At 37.8% G+C, this 21,744-nt stretch overlaps 1 pseudogene; it reads left to right on the top strand.

Moving 5' to 3' along the window:
• Positions 1-4,986: 4,986 nt before the first annotated feature.
• Positions 4,987-21,744, top strand: part of LOC122362628 — a 28,702-nt pseudogene continuing 11,944 nt past the window's right edge.

Below are 21,744 nucleotides of genomic sequence, written 5' to 3'. Positions count from 1 at the left end.
ATTAGGCTGCAGCCATGCTATAGCAAGTTAGCAAGCAGGCGACCCAGCGAGCAACTCCTGAAGTCTTCCGGGTTAGAGCTTACAGAATGTTAAACAAAAGCCTTGATATAATATTATTTTTTTTTTTTTTAAAACAAAGCTTATTGCTTGGCGAGATTCCATTATAATGTAAAGAAATGCACTTGTATATTGCGCAAAGACAAAATTTTGTTTTTGTTGCAGCAAACAGTAGCGTGTCCAAGTGCTTTCATGTTAAAATACTGACTTTATTGTTTGACATGTAACATGTGCTTTGTCAGAAATTAAAGATTTTTTTTTGTGAGAATGAATGCACTACTTTCATTGAAGAGGAACCTAGCAGGAGGAGCTAACATAAAATTATTTGTATTTGATCACTGCGTATTTGATCATCAAAAACTGTAAATTGGAGTGTGGGCCATAGAGGGCAGTTTCCATGAGTGTAATGATTGCCCAATTTGGACTCTGAATCTAGCGATCTGAGTTCAAATCTCGGTGGAACCTAAACACTGGATCTTTTTCTACCAAGAAATGTTGATTTGGATTTACTAATAATAATATAACAGGAGATAACGTGAAAAGCTTTTCTGTGTAAAGGTTCATTGATTAGCTCAAACACTGGGACAAATTAATCATTATTAATTTAGGCTATTATAAGTATTTTTGTATATTACAAAAAGGAAAAGCGAATATTGATTCTTATCAGTCTGAAATAAAATTAAAAACCGCATTCTTAAGGTTTTCTAACATATACAATATATTTATAATGCACATTGGAAACCTTACGTACGACCACTAGGGTGCAGTATTGTGGCTGTGTCTTGAGTCACAAAATATTCAAAATGGTTGAAATGTACTGAACATGTGATTGCATAGATACAAACAATGGGCTTCCCTGTCATTTTAGTAATCTAAAACATACAGTTGTACCTTCTTTAGGTAGATGAGAAGGCAATGGGAAAGTCCATAGGTTCACAATGAGTCACATAAGGGAAACATATTTCGTGATTCAAATTGATGTATATTCATCTCATGTTTAGCCACCTATAATGAGTGGATAGTGTGGAAATGACAAAGGACAGTAATGCCACCAAAGTATTTAGTCATTCTGTAATTATACTTCTTAAAAATATTTCATATTCCATAATTTCTTTTGTTGCACAATCATAGCACCCAAGCTCGTGACTCACAACAGACAACCATGTGCATTTCTGGCAATGTATACCAGACACTTACTGCCAATTATTTTGAATACTCTATTGAATACAGATTACAGCTATAAGAAAGTTTTTAGGCTACTTAGATTTAAACCAGCATTTAAACATTCATTAATTATTTCAGCATGCTTAACAAATGGCTTTTTTTTTTTTTTTTTACTTTTTTCCCCACAATAAGTGTAGTGAAGTCTTTTTATTCAGATTTTTAAGTTGGATTTACATCCTCAGCATTTTTTTTTCCATGTAGCACCTAAATATTATTAGAGACTGTAATTAAAAAGAATTAAAGAGATTTTATTTATTCTCAATAGTGATACTGAGGCCTTAGATTCTGCATACCTTCCGTGCTCTGTTGTAACATCACTGACATTGAAAAATCACAGTGATTATTGGCCAAAATATAGACTGGGAAATGTTTCCTTTAATATCATTTTATCACAGAATATCTATTATAGTCTGTTCTAATGTAAAATCGAAACAATTCAAAAATAATCAGGAGACGTTCTAGTAATTATCACCTCTGGTGCTTTGCAGCAAACTAGCACATGACTGTAATCAGCAACACATTTTGATGTATATTCTGTAAGGTCTGCCATTATTGTAGTCCTGTTGCTGACTCATATTTGAAAATAATCAACTGCTGCAGACAGTTGGGGTTTCCTGCATTGTAAAGTGTGTTCTTATACCAACCAATGGGCAATGTAATGCCTTTTCATTTTTATTCGCTATTAAATATTCTAATATTTTAGGTGTTTTCCTCTTAGATCACGTGGAAAAATAAACACATAATATACAATGAAGAAAAAAATGTTATGTAGAGTTTCTTTTCAGCTTGCTTTAAAGCAGTTGGTATAGTTTTACAAGTGAAATGTTATTGGGGAAGCTTACATTTTAGAATATATAAAATGGCAAGCGGAGATATTTCTCAGTTCAGTCATCAAAAATGTAATTGAAATCTCTCTTGTTATAATCCATGAAGTTGAAGTTGTCTAGTTGTATGTGTATTGTGTATAATAAATAAACACATACAGCGTTCATTTAGAAATTTACAGATATTCTAACATATATAAACATAATATATTACACTATATACATATTTACTAGATAATATATGTGTGTATAGATGTATATATATATATATATATATATATATATATATATATATATATATATATACACACACACATATATATATAAATTGTGCATATTATGAATGTGATTTAAGCTGATTAATCATTTGACAGCACTAGTTTTAATGCAATTCAATAAAATGTAATAGGAATATTAGCCATTGCAAATAGCAAAATTATGAATTTAAAGTCTTATCCACCAACCTCAATTCAAAATTCAAGTTTGGGTTTATTTGTTATTCTAATCATACACAAGCACACAATGAAAGATAATAACATTACAGCTCCACAGGAAATTACAGAGAAACTGAGGTAGACACAAACAGAGGACACATATCCAAACACATAAATATGATTTTTAAAATGCAAGTACAGACAAAAAAAATCGTATTTTTAGATAAACACATCAAGGTAACATATATATGGCCAGCAGCTGGTACCACAAGTGGGTTAAGTGTATAAACTCCACTTCAAAAGGAAACCAATTTCTAGCCTAACAAACATAGAGTGCTAACACAAATGGAGAATCCTGTGAAGGTGTGTAGAAATGTGCCTTTATATTGAATTTCACTGGTAGACTACTGGGTTTTCATCAAACTCTGTGGTAGGCGCAGGCAGAGATCAGCAACAGCAGCCTTCAAGCTCTAATCAGATTTTCAGCTGCTTCCATGCCAAAATGTATTTCAATGGCTCAACTCCAGTCTCAGATCTTACATCCAAACATTAAAACTTCAAAACAAATCTGTAACACTCTAAAGGCTTTTACAGAAGTGAAAAATAAACAAGAGAAATGTTGCACTTCATACTCCAGAGTGAAGTTCCAAATCCATATTTTATGGATGCCAAAAAGGCCATACTAGGTTGACTGTTGATGTCTGGAAACTCTAGTCCTGCAAGCATTTGGGTGGCCAGCATGTGGCCTAGGGAAGGCCTACAAAGCTGCAGGACTATATCACAAGGGGCTGGTGGATGTCCTCCACAATCCTTCTGATGTTTATGGCTTTGCAGCTTGTTGGGTGTAGCAAGCATCCACTTATACTTCTTTATTAAATCATTCATACTCAGTTTAGGAAGTGTTCTGGGTGTCTTGATGAAGAAACCTGAAGCACTTTGAAGATGGCCTTCAGTAGCTGTATTCCTCTTGGGTGCTTTGCAGCACCTTTTGATCTCTTAACCTTTCTAAACAAACATTCTCTCGCAGCACATTAACTCTCACATCAAAATTAGCATCTCGCATATGTCCAAGTATGTTGTTTTTCCAAAATCATCTATTTAAATGCAACTTTTCAGTGGATATCTGTGTCAAGGTTGAGAGACAGTTTAAGAATGTAATTACAAGCAGTAATCCGCCCTCATCAGACCTTCTAGAATGGTACATGGAACGTCTGAGTCAGTGGCACATTTTGTTGGCGGTCATACCATTACCTAAAAACAATTCTGTGTCTGGTGAGGGCTGCTTTGCCATTTCTAAAGCCCTGTTACACAGTGCAGGATCAGGTTAGTTTAACAAACTTCCCCTAAGGCCATACTCACTATAACTTTGTCCTGCAGGGTAAAATGTAGATGAGACTGACTCTATAAACTTCCTCCACACAATGACCGCTAATGGACATCAGCAATAATAATAATACAAAATGGAATGAAAATATATTGACTTATGTTACATTGCCATATTACGACATAATGTCCAAGGGGAGTATTGAAATAGTTGGTTGTCTGAAATAATTCTTATAGTCAGTCCCAGCCAAAGTGTTTCTGTGTAATGACACTAGATCGCTTTTTCATATTTAAAAGTAGTAAACTGTAATAAAATAAATAAAAATGAAATAAAGTGACTTATTTTATTTATTACTATACTACTGATCTATGTGCTAAAATAACTAAATATGAAATAAAATACATTTTAAAAACAAATAAAACACTAACAAAAACTGTAGGCTAATTAAACAAGCTGTAAACTAAATATATCAAAAAAGAACAATTAATTGATCTCTAACTCTAATAAAATGAATTCATATTCTGTGACATCTTATATAGAAAACAAAAAGGGTTCTTTTCTATCTAAAGCAGACCTATGGAGTGCAAAAGCTCAACATTTCTGCTCAGAAAGCAGATAGAACTTATTATTCCTTTATAACATATAATAATAATAATAATAATAATAATAATAATAATAATAATAATAAAATAGTACCACAAATATACTAAACTGACACTACCACTATTTACATTTAGGTTAATTATATGATCTAGTCTGCTGTCTACACTATCTATCCAAAAGCACACTGAATATTTTTAGTTTGCATCTCTATATAACTCCGGGTCTTTTGTGCTTATTATTTACCACTGACTGTATCTTTAAATCCCACTTCCAAGTGCAACACTTTCAAACATATTCCGTCAATAACGTTTAGCAGCGCAGGCTTTATATGGACTACCTGTCGGGACGCCCCCACATTAAATCAACGACGGTCCCCGGAATGTCTGGCTGACGTCACGGCTTGCTGGCAGTCACGTGCCCCAGTGGCAGGTTTTCATAAGCGCTTGCGTGAGTCTGGAGCTAGGCGCATCTCTGGAAAGCGTATAGGAAGATGAGGCACAGCCCTCCCGGAGGAAATGTTTATACGTGATAGAGGAATAATTTATTTGTCTGATGAAAATGGACGGAAATACATAAGGGCCTTCTGCAGTCCAGTGATTAATAATCAAAATAACGGTCCGTGTTTCAATGAGCGTGTCCTCTGAATCGTCGACCTACTGAAACAGTGAGTGTACGATCCTCGTATCTATTTATTGGTCACGAACATTTATTTGCGTTCTGTTTGTAATTCCAAACGTTAAAATAGGCGATAAGTGATGCATACGAAGCGTTTTAGGTCAATCTGTGTTATGAAAATGTAAGACTGACCGGCGATGGAGTGATTGCCGTCATCACGCGTCCGTAATTGTGCGCTTGTTTTGATTCTGATACTGTATTTACACACCATGTGATCAGAGTCATTTATCGGTGAAGCATATTAGAAATATATTTCTATTGGTATAATTCAGGATTTTGAGCTTCTGTTGTAAATTACATTGGCCCTTGCGATTTATGAGTTATTGTAAGACTGACCCAGCCCAGCTGTCTGGATGCAGTATCATCTTCATATTTCTATTTTACCACGTTTTTAGATATTTGTTAATTAATATAGCTTAACATGCAAATGTTCTGTTATTTTACTGGAATTTAAAATGGATCTATAATGATAAAAGGATCACTACAATGTCAGTGCTGGTGCGATGTGGTCTGCAGGCCAAAACAGCCATAGGCATTAAAGCAATGTGGTAGTAATATATCTGTTAGTGGTATTTTTTATGATTTATTTGTAAATTTGTACATTTTGTTCTCCCAGTTCTGAATATGAGGGTTAAATCCTTTGGTATAGCTACTCAACAGGGTGCCATGCTCAAATACAGATCATAAGAGTTACTTTTTGTCTGATGTGATAATGTGACGCTGTAGTTGTTTGAAAGAAAAAGCCGGGTGAGCAGAGCATGAAAAATTTGCAAATGCTTTTCAGAGAGGTTAAGGAAGATTTCTCACAGCATCCATCATGTATTGTGGTGATTTATTTTATCCAGGATTTAGAGCCATTGTGATATGTATCTTAATTCAGATTTTTAAAAAGCGCAGTGCGTTCATAAGCATGTCTTCACGTTGAACTGCAATATTCCCCAGTGTATCCTTTTAAAATTATTAAAGCATCAGTATGATTTTAATAAGTATGACGCTTCAGTCGTTCACTATTATTAACAGTATGTGCTTAACTAGCTTCAGAAATGTATGCTTTAGTTCAGTTGGGCGTTCCTTTCAAGTGCATCATGACATTACAGTAAATGTTACATTAAAGGGAAACGTCTGTTGAAACATTTTCAGTAATAAGACTCTTGGTTGTTTTCATCTTCCCGTCCACTTTGGAAAGCCTGCATGGGCAGAGATTGTTTTGAAACTCCAGATGTTTGCCAGAATTTGTCCCTTGACAATAGGTTGAATAAGTGCATGGCTTTATAAGTGTCTTCTAACTCAAAAGTTGTAGTAGGTGGGTTTGAGTTGGATCTTTAAAGAGAAAAGAATTCCTGCCTGTCCTGTACCTCAGTAAAGTCTTCCTGACAAAACATTTCCACATAGAAATAGCTTGCCTGCCTCCTCCTATCCGAAGTATGCAGATGTCTGCTTGTTTCCCGGCATGGTGCAAAGGAATCAAATGTCCGCCCTGTGTCTTAAGCAGGACCAGATGCTCGGCCAAATGTGCTGCATTAGTTCCCCTTCTTGTGTTTTCCTCCAGGCCTCCCTGCTGTCCCAGAACTGTGCAGTATCGGGAGCCTGTTGGTCCACGGAGCCCTTACCCAGGACCACAGCCCATAGCTTCAGCACAGCTGGATAAGATCACACTTGTTTTTATGGACAGGCTGTTAAATTGGCTTATCCTGTTGCTCTTACACGACATAGGTTGGTGAAAGAAGGGCAAAGCTTAGCATGTGCCTCCTACAGCAGTACTAAGATAAAATTATTAGAAAATGGTGTTTGTTATGCTGTGAGTATTTTTGTTTTGTTTATTCTGCTCTGATATAATGAGTCATAAAGATATACTTTGTGCAGAAGGAGTTTTAATGTAAAATGAGCAGTGTCAAAGTCTTTTTAGGTCAAGGCCCAGTTTGGTTGAAACATCACCATGAGAGCTGATTTTTGTTTATTTTTATTATTTTAACATCATATAATACTAAACTGTAAAAACATCCATAAAAGTGCACTTAACTGCATTGTTTTGTAAATATGCAATCACTGAATAATATTCTGTCAGAAAATTACTGCTACAGTTTCAGCCTTTTGTTTTTGTTTTGTTTCTTTTTTTATACTATTAGCATTTGATGAATAATACATTTATAATTTTTCAATAATTTTAGTGTCTTTGTTTTTCCCATGAATTAGATCACATCATGATTACACTCACGGCCTCCTGTAACTGTCAGATTTATGTCCATTATGTGAGTCTGTTTTTCGATTCTGTGGCATCATTCTGTATTGCGTTGTGCTTTCTGTACTGTGTGAACTGGAACTGTCCAGTCATTTAAACTGGAAAAGGGAACCATCGATCTCTTACTCCAGTTCTTTGGAATGACAAGTATTAAGTCGGTCGGAGATCAGAGAAGTAAAGGAGTTCCTTATTTCTCTCTCAGCAGCAAGATAGGATGGCTCAGGCATTAAGTGTAATTTTCTTTCATGGGTTCTCCATGCCAGGATTTCCGCTGCGTAGGACCCATGTTGATTTGTCTGATGAAAGTGCCATTTCCAACGCACATCCGGGCGTTTTTGAGTTCCTCATTGACGTTGCCATGGTGTTTCTCAATAAAGTAGTGACTTCCTATGAGTTATCTGAAAAGTGTTGAGTCAGAGCAAGAGTCTCTGTAATTGCATCACATAACAATGAAATCTGCCTCAGGGCTTTCCAATGCGCAATATGCCTTATTACAATATAATGACAATATAACTCTCTGCATGTTTATCCAAATTTGCCTAGAATTTCTTTCTAACCTGTCGGGTTATGCTGTTTCCTTTCCTCCCCAGCAGTTGTTATTGAACGGTTGATTTGTGATTGCGAGGTCCTCATTACTGCATCATTATCCCTACCAAAAGAGTGAGCTTTCTGCTCTGTGACTCATTTTTATTAGTTTTATGTAAGTATTTTCTCTCCACCATTACATTTTTAAGGCGAATCATGAATATTTGCTGGCTTTTCTTCATGGTTGCCATGGTGAGGATTATAATTTCTCTCTGCTGATGGTAGAGAGGGCACAGTCAGTCTCTGTGGATGGCGTGGTTGTTGGACCGAGAGATTATGTCTATATATAATCCTAAATCTCTCACATAACATGTGACACATCTGCTACATTTTCTCCTCACTGTGTTTGGTGGACTTTCTGTTGTATATGTCTAGAACAATGTGGGTGTGATTGGATCTTTGATTGTTTCTGCAAGCAGATTGATGGATTTATGTTATGTCTGCTGTGATGTTGTTGAGCACAATATGTGAAATCAGCTATAGGAGGGACATCTGGAACAAAGTGTGAATCAGTGTCTTTGTCAGTGTCGCTGGACAAGGGACAGAGAGAGTGTTCTAGAGACCCCTCCTTCAAAGCCCAAAGGTTTATAAGGATGAGAAGGATTAGAGTTCTAAGGCCTGTATTTATTCTCGGCATCTAACCAGGATCATAAAATTTGCCGGTGATTTGTCACCATTTCCAAAATATTTGGTAGAAACAGCAACTTCCTGTTTCACATTATCAGCATCACTGGTTCCTCATAAAATAAATTTCTTTACTGCTCAACTTCGTCATAGCAAAAGAACTAGTCAGTAGGTTAGTTTCAATTCCTAAGCTCTTAAGCCATGTCCCATGACTCTGTTGACCATTACTGTAAATCACAGAGAAGCCATTGGCTATAAAGCTGCAAGACACCAAAGACCTTTCAGATGGTGTCCACTATAATGACGATGGTACTAGGCGTGTAATGGTTTACTTTTCTAGGCTCACGTTGGTACAGTTCAATATTCGATCAGGGAAAAAAAGACCACTACTATTTATTTATGTAAGAGTACTCTGTATTAGATGAAAATCACTAGAAAGTTTATATTTAAAAAACATTTCTTATTCCAAATTCATGTTTGTGTACCCTAGTAAAAAACTATGCAGTACAAAGCAAATCAGCTTATTATAATAATTTCTTAAGGATCATGTGACATTGAAGACTAGAGTAATGGCTTCTAAAAAGTCAGATTTTGTAGTATTTTAAAAGCCCCAGGCCTCTTTTGAAAGAGAAGGGAATCTCTAATTAAGATATCAGTGCTTGTTGTATTAGTGAGGCTCATGGTGACAAACTTCACATTGATGCATATAAAAGGAATTCCCTTTGTTGTCTGACCTTTTCAAGTAATTTTCTTCTTCCTTCCTGTGCACTTGAGCAGGTACAAACTACATGACTCATGATTCAAAAGCATAATAGGAAATATTCCTTTTTCTCCAGCAAGAACGGTTAATTGCTTCCGTCTGTCCAGTTTATATTTCTCACAAAGATTGTTATATGAATATGTGCTCTGCATCTGTGGATGTGTAATGGTCATATCCTTTTCTAAGCACATAAGGGAGTAAATGTATCCAGGGTAAGAATGGTATTTCCTAGGAGTGTTGTATAACTCGCACTGCATATGCTGATTGGTTTTTAAAAATCCCTCCCGGTTTAAAGAAGGATGTTTTCATTCGTGAGGATGTTCGAATCTGAACACCTGGCATTATTAAGCAAGAGTGTTTATTAGGCTGCAGTTTCACATTTCTGTGCTCACTCTGTTTACATCACTCTCTTTTTCCAGCATATATAGTCCTCGTTTTATGGGGATGATCGAAGATGGAAGACAAAAGCCTTCGTGTAGCAGACTACTTTGTGGTGGCAGGACTCACCGACTCGTCTAAGCCCCTCGAGGAAGATGTCCACCCTGAGGATGGAGGTCATAGGACTTCAGCCCAGCTAAAGGCGCCCATCACTGATGTGGCTGTGGTGATTCGCTCCCTAGGGGAGGAAGTACCTCGAGGATATATCTGCGTTGAATGCACCCCCTCTGGACTTCCTGCCGAACTGAATGGAGGAAGCCTCATGGGGCCGCAGATCTTCCTCTGCTATAGGAGAGGCAGAGACAAACCGCCGCTCACAGACTTGGGGTAAAACATCTAATCTTCACATAAGAGTGTTCCAAAACCTAGTAAGCTACCTACTTAGAGAGTATTGGAAGTCGTCTTCTTGAAGCAAAGTCTGTTCTTTGACAAAGTCGGTGACAAAAGATTGTAGACAAAGATACTGACTATAAATGTACCCATTTTTCTTGAAGAGAAAACGTTACAACTACACTCTTAAAATTTTATATTTAACTAATATTTAACTAATTACTAATTTGCTTATTAGAATATCATGTAGTTATTTCAGCAACATGCTAAAATCCAATTCTACTGGAATAAGTCATGTCTCTTGCAGATACCATTTAGGATGCTGTATTTTAGGGTAGTTATAATGCAGGCAGTAGACAATGAGACAGCTCAATTGGTTTTGGGACCTGTTGTGTTTTCACTTTTGTTTTGCAGAATCTTTACTATCCTCATGTCCTTTGTTTCATGATTCTTAGCGTGCTCTTTGAGTGGAAGGAGAAACTGAAGCCGGACTGTCAAATTATACAGACCACACCCTCTGGCCGCCCCACTAATATCAGTAGCTCCTCCTCCCAAAGGATCTACATAACATATCGGCGTGCTTCTGAGAATCACTCTCACGCCACGCTGGCTGTCACAGACATCTGTGTCATTGTTCCCGGCAAGGAGAGACACCACCGCATGCTTTCTGCAAGGTGGACAAGAATCTCAACAGCAGTATGGTGAGCTGAACTGTCACCCTATCCTGCTTAAATGACCAGTTTAGAGGAAAAATGCTTGCCCATGATAGTTTTTCTAGCAGTACTGGTCATCCATGGAATTCTTGCTAATCAAAGAACCTTGTTCAGACAGGAAGCACTGAACTGCATTAAAATCTAAAGATTTAGGCCCAGATTTACTAAATGGGGTAAATTGGCATTAGAACAAAATTCCATAAAACCACTGATGGGAGGAGAAAATTCTATAAGTGATTTACTGACAATTCATGCATTAAAGAACACAGACGCAGTCAGATCATTTCCATAATGACCAGTGCAATCTACCAAGAGAAAATTACCACCTGCTTTAAAACGTGCTTTTTTGGGGTGTTAAATAATGGTGCAAATACCAGTTAATTGACGAGCACAAGCGCGATTCATTTTAATAATCTCCTCCCATAAATTTTGCATCTGAAACTCCCATTCAACAAGGTCAGGCACAAAAATAACGTTAGTTATAATAATAAGTATTTCAACACCAAGACACGGCTTTATGTGTTTTTTTTTTGTGATGTCAGCCAATATTTAAGAGATTTTCTATAAATATCAGCTTATCAGTATTTCCAAAATTTTAGTATTGGTCAAACCTTGCTCAAAGTGTTTTCGTGGGTAGTTTTCCTTAAATTATAAGTAATAACATCAGATCACAGCAATCATCCTTTTTACATATCCGTATAAAATCAACTTAATTTCTCTTTTTCTGCCTTCACAGTGGGGTCCTCTGTGTACTTGTGCTACAAAAATCTTTGGCCAAAAGCAACACACTTGCATTCAAAGCAGGTATTGTATCTCTGTCGTCTTGAGTTGTTTTTCAGTTTGTGTTTTTGTTGTGCATCTTGCAATGAACAGTAGGAGGGAAAGGATGCGTTCACATCAGAGCAGTAGGATACGACTGCAGATGAATGAAACCTGATACTCCCATGTAGCAAGAACAACATGATGTCATTGTTAAGCTCAGTGCTCTCAGCAGCAAAAAATCTAGGCTTTAACTGCTTCCTGCGATTAGCTTGTCATATGGAAGACTGGGTCAAGTAATTAATTACAAAGCAAGCGATGCAGGATCAGTAATAACTGTTGTCTCTGACTGAGCTATACAGCCTAATTGAGGGTTTGTATGGGGTGTGTGCAGGTCTTTTGTCCAGATATCCAGAGGAGGATTATGATTCCTTTCCTTTGCCTGAATCCGTTCCCTGTTTTGCCTGCCGATGGGGAGCGTCGATTGAGTGCTGGCCCTCTCATACTAAATATTCTCTTCCTGTCTTTTCGACATTCGTTCTCACAGGCGCCTCTGGAGAGAAGGTACAGAGAAAAAAATTCACGCACGAGCACGCACAAACATTTAGATTTTCTGCAGGTTTTCTTTTTACTGCAGCACCATCATTCAAATCAGACACAGAAGAAGGTGAATTGTCTTGTCTGGTTTAGCAATGTGCTGAAGAATTTAAAGCAGCTAGAAACCAGCGGGCGGAATATCAAAACTGCCCATGAATAATGGGCCTCAGAAAAGAATCGAAAATAAGATGAACATGTGTAATTGGCCTGTTTAATAATGCATTGCTAAAGTGCTGTTTGGGTCAGCTCAATTATGTCAAACACATCAGTACACTCAGCTCACTCTCCTCAGCCGAACAAGTCTCAAGGCTATTTGTGCTGCAGTATTGTATAATTTATTCATTTAGGTGAGCGGCTTCAAAGAAACATGGCTAAGCTGAGATATTTCTGATCTAAAAGTCTGCAAAAATAAATCTTCCGTATCACTTTCTCACTGGGTGGATTTGAGAAAAGCCTTTTGAAATAGATACTGTTGGTGATTGCTTTCAAGAAGTCTAAAATAGTTGCCATTGTGCACTTTAGAAATGTAATAACGTCATGAGGGTGTCAAGAAAGCTTTTTTGTTTTCTAAAATGTAAACCATCTCAAATCCTAGAAGGTGTTCATGAGTCTGTCTTTTGCTGTCTTTTAGGTTTACGGTGCCGCCATCCAGTTCTATGAGCCCTACCCAGAAGAACATTTGACTGACAAGCAGTGTTCTCAGCTGGGCCTGCAGGCTAACGGGCTCAGGCCTGATGGATCCATGACTGTTCACACCAACAAAAGCATCTGCCTTCTCTCTCACTGGCCCTTTTTGATGCTTTCCGTAACTTTCTGACCTTTCTTTACCGATACTCCATCTCAGGTCCACACACTCTGCCCATTGAAAAGTGAGTTATAAGGACAATTTTAGCCAAAATTGCCGAGCTAAACGCTTTATGACACTAAAAGTGTTTTTTTATTTGTCCTTAGGCATATTTCTCATTTCATGCACAAGGTTCCTTTCCTTCCCCACAAAGGCCACGTATCCTGGTGCAGGTGAGTTTTGTGCAAATGGCATCTTAGTTTGATCACCATCTTTCTTGAATGTGTCAAAACAAATGACATTGTGTGGTCAAATAGCTGCCAAACCTGGCCCTCATCTCACTGTGACCGCTTGTTTGTGTGCTTGTTTTTCACAGCTGTCTCCACATGATAGCCTGATGCTGAGCCAGCCTGTTTCCTCTCCGCTCCCTCTGAGGTAAATCAGACACAAGATACACTGACCATGTCAGATGAATGCTGATCAAAGCATGAAGTGTGGAAATGATACTTCTCAGGACCTGGTTAAGTGTGATATAGTTATAGCATGTTGAGACTCCTTTTTCTGAATTTAGCAATTACCTGAACACAGATCAATTGCTCATCTCATTGTTTTTTGGGTTTTGTTTTGGGTTTTTATGTTATGTTATGTTATGTTTTTGTTTTGTTTTGTTTTGTTTTGCTATTCTTTGTTGTGGTTTGTTTTTGTATTTTTGGTTTGGCTTTATTTTTAGTGAGTATGCATTGTTTACATGCCTATTTTCTCTGCCCACAGTGGCGGACGGCTCTCTACACTGCTGTTGAACCTCGGCCCAAAAAATGCAGCGACTCTTCTGGTGTTGGCTGTGACTGAACATAAGATCCTAGTTCACTCTTTACGCCCAGCTGTTCTTACCAGCGTTACCGAGGCCCTGGTGTCGGTGAGTGGAAGACTATTCATTTTCACTCTTGCCTTTCCTATTTCTATTTTAAGATTCTTACAGTATCAGTTTCTTTTGCTTTTTGTCCCACCTTTGGCTGTGCCTTGTCTGAACTTATTTTACGTGTTCCACAGATGATTTTTCCCTTCCACTGGCCGTGCCCATACATTCCTCTCTGCCCACTGGCCCTGGCAGATGTGCTCAGCGCTCCATGCCCTTTTATTGTAGGGGTGGATTCACGGTACTTTGATCTCTATGAGCCACCAACGGACATAAGCTGTGTGGACCTGGACACCAACACTATAACTCAGTGAGTGACCTTTTTACCTCTTCATAGTTCTGAGTTCCCAGGAGAGCCTCTACTGACCTTTTTGACCTATGTTGTTGAGATGAAGTCATCTTTTATCACATAAGTCCACAAAGTAAACACTAATTTCCCAGTGTAGGTGATGATTGGTGTCTTTTGTGATATGAATAGTGCTTATGTTCATCAGAAATTCTAAGCAATAGCAAACATTTTTCAAGTGAAATTCCAAGTAATACCGTTCTTTATCTTTATGCAGATGGTTAAAAGATCAGGGTCAGGATATATGAGCAGTGAGGAATGTTGTAGTAAAGATAGGACCGTCAGTACCACCATGTGTTAAACACATGCGCATGTGTTGTTTGTTTGCCTGTATTCACCTTAAAGATTACAGACCTTGTAAAAGCTACATTGAAACTATATAGCAGCCTTCAGTTATGTTGTTCACGGGCATGGACTCCTGTTTACCCTCACAAATGCTAAACATGTGTGGCCTATTTCAGCAAAGAAGAGCGCAGATCCCTGACCTGGAAGATCCTGCCAAGAAAAGCCTGTAAACATCTGATCAACACTCTCAGCAATCTCTACCAGCAACTGGATGCGGGTTAGTAAGGACGGGTCACTGTGGTGTCAACCAAGAAATGATTTCACTTATCTTTTCTCCTTTTCATGACAATATGAGTTCACTTCACTGCACAGAAAGTACCACTCTTATTGGCCTTCTACTGTCCTTTTAGGCTCTGACAGTATCATGTTTATTACCTAACAATGTTTTATGAATGCTTGACCGAGTAAAAGCAAAACCAGTCATCCTTGAGATTTGATGAGGTTTAGAGACGAGGGCAGTTGGCTAGATAGAGGCGAAGTAAGCCTTTTTTTGAGTGCTGGAATACTATCTAATACATGAGAGCTGATTGATGCTTCAGTCTTTGAACCAGACTTTGAACTCAATTATTCAATGTGATTTTGGTTCTCAAAAACATCCTGTACTGGAATGTACTGACTCATAGAATTGGGCCTTAAGAGAGAGATTATTTATAGGTAAACTTTAATAAAAATGATGTGTTTCTGTATGCTAAGTGACTGTGTTCCCATATATTTTTAAGAGAACACTATGTGTCTGTTGAGTGGATGTTTAATAACAGACAAAGCCTACAATCTTTTTTGACCTTTCTGAAGTGACGTGAAAGGAGCTTATGTACTGCACCCATATCTCAAATGGAGCCTACTATATCTTCATTACGGAGATATGCTACGTATATAACCTAGACATTATCAGTACATTTCTCCTTGTGCATGAAAGTTGCCTTGTACTCTATTTGGTGTAATATTTTGATTTATTTGCTTACTATGGCTGAATTTATTTGAGCAAAAATACAGTAATTACAATAATTATAGTAAATTGCAGTCCAATTTAAATGTGTTCTGTTTTAACATATTTTGAAATGAAAATAAAGGAAAATCTTACTGAATCTGAAATGGAAGTTCAGAAATAGTAATTTAATCTTCCATAGGTTATCATATGAGTCGTGAGGAAGGACAGATGGAGGCCTTCATGAGGCGGCGGGAACCTGGCAGTGGTGGGAAAAGTCTGAAACCTTGGAGCTTGAGATCCAGGAGGCTTTCTTGCGCTTCATGGCAGCCATCTTGAAAGGCTACCGTTCATACCTGTTGCCCATCACACAGGCTCCATCTGAAAAAGCAACTGACGCCAGTTCACTATTTGATCTGCAAGGTAAGCAGCCAAGATGGACGTGATGCCTGATTCCTATTTCTCCTGTCTCGATGTTTCAGGTTGTTTGTGAACATCAGGAACAGCTGTAATGGGGTTGCTTCATCAGCATCAAAACACAAAAAAACAATGCATTAAAATCTTGTTTTGACCCAACCACATACAGTGAGTCCACTGTGATGCATTAGTGGAATGCTGAAGCTCAGCAGCTGCTCAGAATGCTCAAATCTGGCCCTGTGCCCGTGGAGTCTGGCTTAAATCAGGCTTGAAATTATTGTGGCGATTTTGATAAAGCCCCATTGGAAATTAGACATGCCTGACAGGTCCAACAAACTGCAATGATTAATAGAATATCTGAGAACACATCTGCAGCTTCTTATGTAATCCCTAAGTTAAAATCTATTACATCTTTCACACAGTGTGAACTCTGGCTTTCTCAATGACGACAGTAAACAACACGTAATTCATGACACGCCCTCTTATATTTGACTGATTAAATGTTTAATCTCAATGGACAACTGTGGCGGTGAATTATAGTAATCAATTAATGAATGTAATCACTTTTTTATTGTAATGGCACCTCTCTGACTGTCCTCTTGATCTCCTTGACTTTCGATATGGCTTTTTGCAGGCTTTTGAAGAGTCGTGATCGATCCCATCAAAAGTTTTACTCCCTCATGACCAAGACTCAGATGTTCATTCGTTTCATCGAGGAGTGCTCTTTTGTCAGCGATAAGGATGCAAGCCTTGCTTTCTTTGATGACTGTGTTGACAAGGTATGAAATTTTGTTTCCGCTAAGAAATACATCTCATGCCTTTATCCAGAATAAGCCACCTAATTAGATTCAGTATTAACTGCTTCTACAAAGCGCACAAAGAGTTACCATTTTAAACTACACCCCAGGCTCTTAGCAAAGAGCATGTGAAAAATACAAAGAGTTCAAGGAAGTGTACACGGCATGATTTGTGAGAACAGTAAGGGGAAATGTTGTCGTTAATAGCTGTGCTGTTGTGATCCCTTGAGCTTACTTATGTCAGGTTATTAATTTTCTGTGAGCAATTGTTCTCTCGTTTGTTCTTTTCTACGTTGGCTTTTCATCTAAACAGCCTGTCCTATTATTTTGCTTTTCTCACTACTTCCTTTTCTCTTTTCTCTTTAAACTTTTATGTTCACTTGCTTGCGTGGAAAGTTATTCGGTGCACGAGAAAGGGGGAAGGTAAGTTGCTTAATTCAGTGTCTATTAACTTCTGATGTATTGCAGAACCGAAAATAGTCACTAGAGTACTTACCCTTGATTACAAAAATGGCTTTTAGTGGCAATGAGAAATATTTTATTTTACTTAATTTATATCAATGATATCTAAAAATATTAGGACTGTCATCAGGACCCTTGAAAATAGGGTCACAGATCTCAAGGGGCAATCCTTTCAATAAAGTTCAATGTAATGAGGACTGTTTAAGAAGAAAAACCCTCATCCTAGGTTTTTGACCTCAGCTGACAGACATGACCTGTTTTTGTTTTGTGGTTTCACCATGGGTGTGGTGATTCATAGCTGGTATTATGAATATTGGCTTTGAAGATGCATGTTTGCTGCCTTCATAATTAAAAACATTTCTGTTTAGATCAGAGTCTCTGCAGAACCACTGAGTTCCTGCATGCATAATTAATTTTTCTGTGCTTTACGCGCTGCGTTTTCTTATTTTAAAAACTGTTATGCCCTTTCTCGGTATGATCCAGACTGCGCATCTGAAGCTGCATCTTCAGTGAACTGCTGCAAGTTGTCTCCTTTGTAAACTGCAGACAAATATATTCCCGGATGGTTGTTTTGTGCCTTTGTAGTACATTTATATCCGTCTCAACAAGGGGCACAATTTATTCTTGTTTAGAGGAGCAGGAGTCATCTCTCACCTGTCCTCCTCACAAGGCTGTTGTGTGCTAGTAAAGACGAATGTGCAGCTCTTTGTATTACACTTTCAATTATGCTGCCATCAGTGAAAGTCACACTTATCCTGCTCTGGCCTGTCCTTCTCTTATGCGAGGACCTTGGAGGACAGTTCTTTAGCACTGTGGTGGTAATGAAAATGACAGTTTGAGCTGATTTAAACTGACACAGTTTGTGGGTTGTTTTCACAGAGGACATTTATAAAGGAACCGGGAGGTAAAGGACAAACCATGTACCACTATGGCCTGAAAGCAATTGGTTACAGTGTGACACCTCAGTGATCCAATGAACCAATTTTAAAGTTTATCATAATTTAGTAATACATAACCATCTTTCTGAGTATCTAGGCGAAATGTTTAATTTTGGTGCTGCCTCTGTATTCAAACCGTTTGTTCAAAGCTCTCTCAGTGTTGAAAACGGTGCACATTTGAGCGTATTGTACAGCTCAGTGTATAATTATTACAAGGCTCTCTCAAATACTTGATTGTAATTGAACAACCGTAGTGTTCTGCTGTGGAATATTATTGAAACTATTTTTAAACTCTTTATTACACTGTTGTCCCTGGCAACAAATGTCCTACATTGCTAGATTTGTACTATTGCTCTGTTTTCTCTCACGCAATAAACAAATTTCTGGTCAAATCGATGTAGATATAGATATGCATAAAAAATAAGAAACATAAAAAAAATCAGGCTTTCAATAAAACAGCTAATACAGCACTTTTACCTCCTGAGGTATCATATGTGCTAAAGATATATATGCTAAACAAATATATATATATATATATATAATTGATATCATGAGAAAAATCAGGCTGGTAATAAAACTGTTCACACAACATCTACTTTGACTGCCTGAAGTAGAATTTTTCCACATTTTCTAAAGGTTAAGTACCTGCTTTTACTGACTACTTGTTGAAAATGGACTTCAGACTTCATTTTGTACTGTATTGATGGAAAGTGCCTTTTGGCATCCTGGTGCATTACAGAGAGCTCTAATTGATGCCACAGTCATCAATGTTGTTTTTCTCTGGTAAAAGAGCCACTGATTGATCTAAAACCTTCTCAGGGAAATTCATTTGGCAAGTTCTGCAAGAGCTTGATTTGTTCTATTGCTCTTATTGATTGTCTAATTTTTTTTTTAACAATAGGATCTAAAACCATTTTGCAGAGAATGCTTTACAGATACTTAAACTGATTTTCCTCTATCAATAGATATAAAGTCATGCTTTATTTGATAGCCAGTGTATTACAGTGGCATAGGCATTATGATGCATTTATGGTCCATTTACAGGGCTTGTAGACAGACTTTGTCTGAAGGCTAAATGCACACTGGCTCCTCCAAGCCTTGTCTAGCCTATAAATTGCACTGCGATGGTTTCGCACCCCTCAAGCAATACAACATTAGGCATTAAGTCCAGGTCAGTGCACTTGTAGTGCGTCTGAGGCAGATGGGGAGGATTGGATGAAGACTAGGAGGATCAGAGCTTCTTGGTACAGATGTGAGATCAGTCGGATGCAGCAATGTGGGAGATTATCAGGGTCATTTACACTAACACCAGTGCTTCATCTGATCTGAGATCAGATCATCTGCACTTGGCAAACTTCAACATGGCCAGACAGTGGAAAATCCTTGGCATGGCTGTATGGCAATATGTGTGTCTGGTTCAAGATTCAGTTCCCAATTCTGACCAAACTGTAGCTCTGCATTGACATGTGATGTGTCTGTTTGAATATATAGTAGTACTGAGTAAGTTAGCAAGTGATAAGGCTTTTTTAAGGCTTTCAGTTGCTATAAATGTTTTCTCTGGTTCCTCTTTCGACATTTTACTTTCCTCATGGGTCATTGCCTCTACTTTGTGTTCTAGTGGAATCAAAAAACTGTATCTCATAAAGTGTGTTTTTACTCTAGGTGGACAGCGATAAGCCAGAAGACACGAGGCTTATTGAGCTTGACAAATCCCACCGCAGCGAGCACACGGTCTACATCACCCCTCCAGAGCTGCCAGCACTTCCAGAAGGAGAAGAGCCACCTATTGTTTATAGGTACAACAGAAACTTCATACAGACAAACTCCCATGCACACTACAACACCGTGCACACAAACAGTGTGCCACACCACAGATGGCATTGTAGCATAGCATAATCCCCTTCTAAACCTTTCCCAGGGTGCGGTATGTAGAATAAACCCCTCTAAGGATCGTCTGTCCATAGAAACTCTCACTAAAGCAGTAATGCACACTCCTTAGAGAGCATGTGATAATATTAAGTGGATCTGTTATTTCGGGATTTGGTACTATTTTGTTATAATGGGCAATGGAGTGTCTTGACATTAAAGATGTGGTATGCTGTTCATATTTTTAAAATGCTTTGTAATTTTTAAAATGCTTTGTAAAGAGATTTTCTATTATTTTTGTCATGCATTTTGTGAATTTATTCAAACATTTTATTTTATTGTTTTATTTAAGTTTTTTTGTAGAATTTTAATATGTCTACTTTTTTCATAAACATAGCACAAAAATAAATAACTTTAATATTATATTTTATTTTTAACTTTTAAATTCTGCATTTGTATCTTTATAATAATCCTCTCTAAACTGCAGAAACAATATCGATTGCCTGCAGTTAGTGCTGCATGTTAGCATTGTGCTTTTGACAAATAAACTTTGACGTGACTTGACAATAACAATCAAGTACAAGCTTAGCATGCTCTCTTGATGTCTTGCAGCTACAGTGGTTTTTCGGTACTGAACCCCAACTCTGTGAGCTTCAGGATGGTCCCAGAGTCCCCAAAGCAACATCAGCCGTGAGACACATCAGTCCCATCAGCCCAGCTGCCATTTTCAGGCGCTCCCAACAGGTTGGTATTTCAAACGATAATCTCATCCAAATCACACCCCATGATGCCGCTTGTCAAATCTCTCCCCCTCCTCTCTAATGCTCCATCCTCTCTCTGATCCTCCCTTTGTAGGAGATCAAATCAGCCCAGAGGATGGCTAAGACATACTCCTCCATCCCACAGATGTGGTCCAAGTGTCTCCTCAGGCATTGTCACGGCCTGTGGTTCATCTGCCTGCCCGCTTATGTCAGCGCCTGCCACTCCAAGGTGCGGGCGCTGCACACTGCTTACGACGTGCTGAGAAACATGCAGGACAAAAAGTTGCAGCCCCCTGATGAGGTAGAATCGCCTAACAGTCTCTATTGATTGGATTTGCCAGTACAGTTTGTGCTGTACCTAGACAGTGGAAATTTCCACCGGTGTTGTGGTTTTTGAAAGTAATGGTTGGTTTCTGCTTCAATGGAGGTGTGTTATCGGGTCCTGATGCAGCTGTGTGGGCAGTATGGACAGCCTGTTCTTGCTGTCCGGGTTCTTTTGAAATGAAGAAAGCCGGAGTGCAGCCTAATGCCATTACCTATGGATACTACAACAGGGTAAGAATAGTTTTCATGTTTTTATGTTACATAGGAGCGTGAGCAATCTAAATAATACTAAATAAATATACATATATGTGACCCTGGACCAAAACAAAAACATTTTGAAATTGAGCTAAATAAATATATATAAATATATATATACAATTTTATAATAGGACAATATTTGGCTGAGATACAGCCATTTGAAAATGTAGATTTTGCCTATTACTAAGCAAAAAAAATAATAAATTTTAATATATTTATGTTTATATATATATATATATTTTTTTCTTTTTTTTTTTCCTTTTGTGGTCTAGGGTCACATATTATCTATACTGATATTGATATTTGAGGACAAGAAAATGTCATGCAAACTATGTCACATCTGATTTGAATAGATTTTACAAAAGTTACTTTAATTTGCACTGAAATGGAAACAAAAGATATAAGATATTGTTTTCTCC

This window comes from Puntigrus tetrazona, chromosome 18, assembly GCF_018831695.1.
Source record: "Puntigrus tetrazona isolate hp1 chromosome 18, ASM1883169v1, whole genome shotgun sequence".
Taxonomy (NCBI): domain Eukaryota; kingdom Metazoa; phylum Chordata; class Actinopteri; order Cypriniformes; family Cyprinidae; genus Puntigrus; species Puntigrus tetrazona.
The sequence above is the reverse complement of the archived record's forward strand: the minus strand, read 5'-3'. Positions and strand labels throughout refer to the sequence as shown.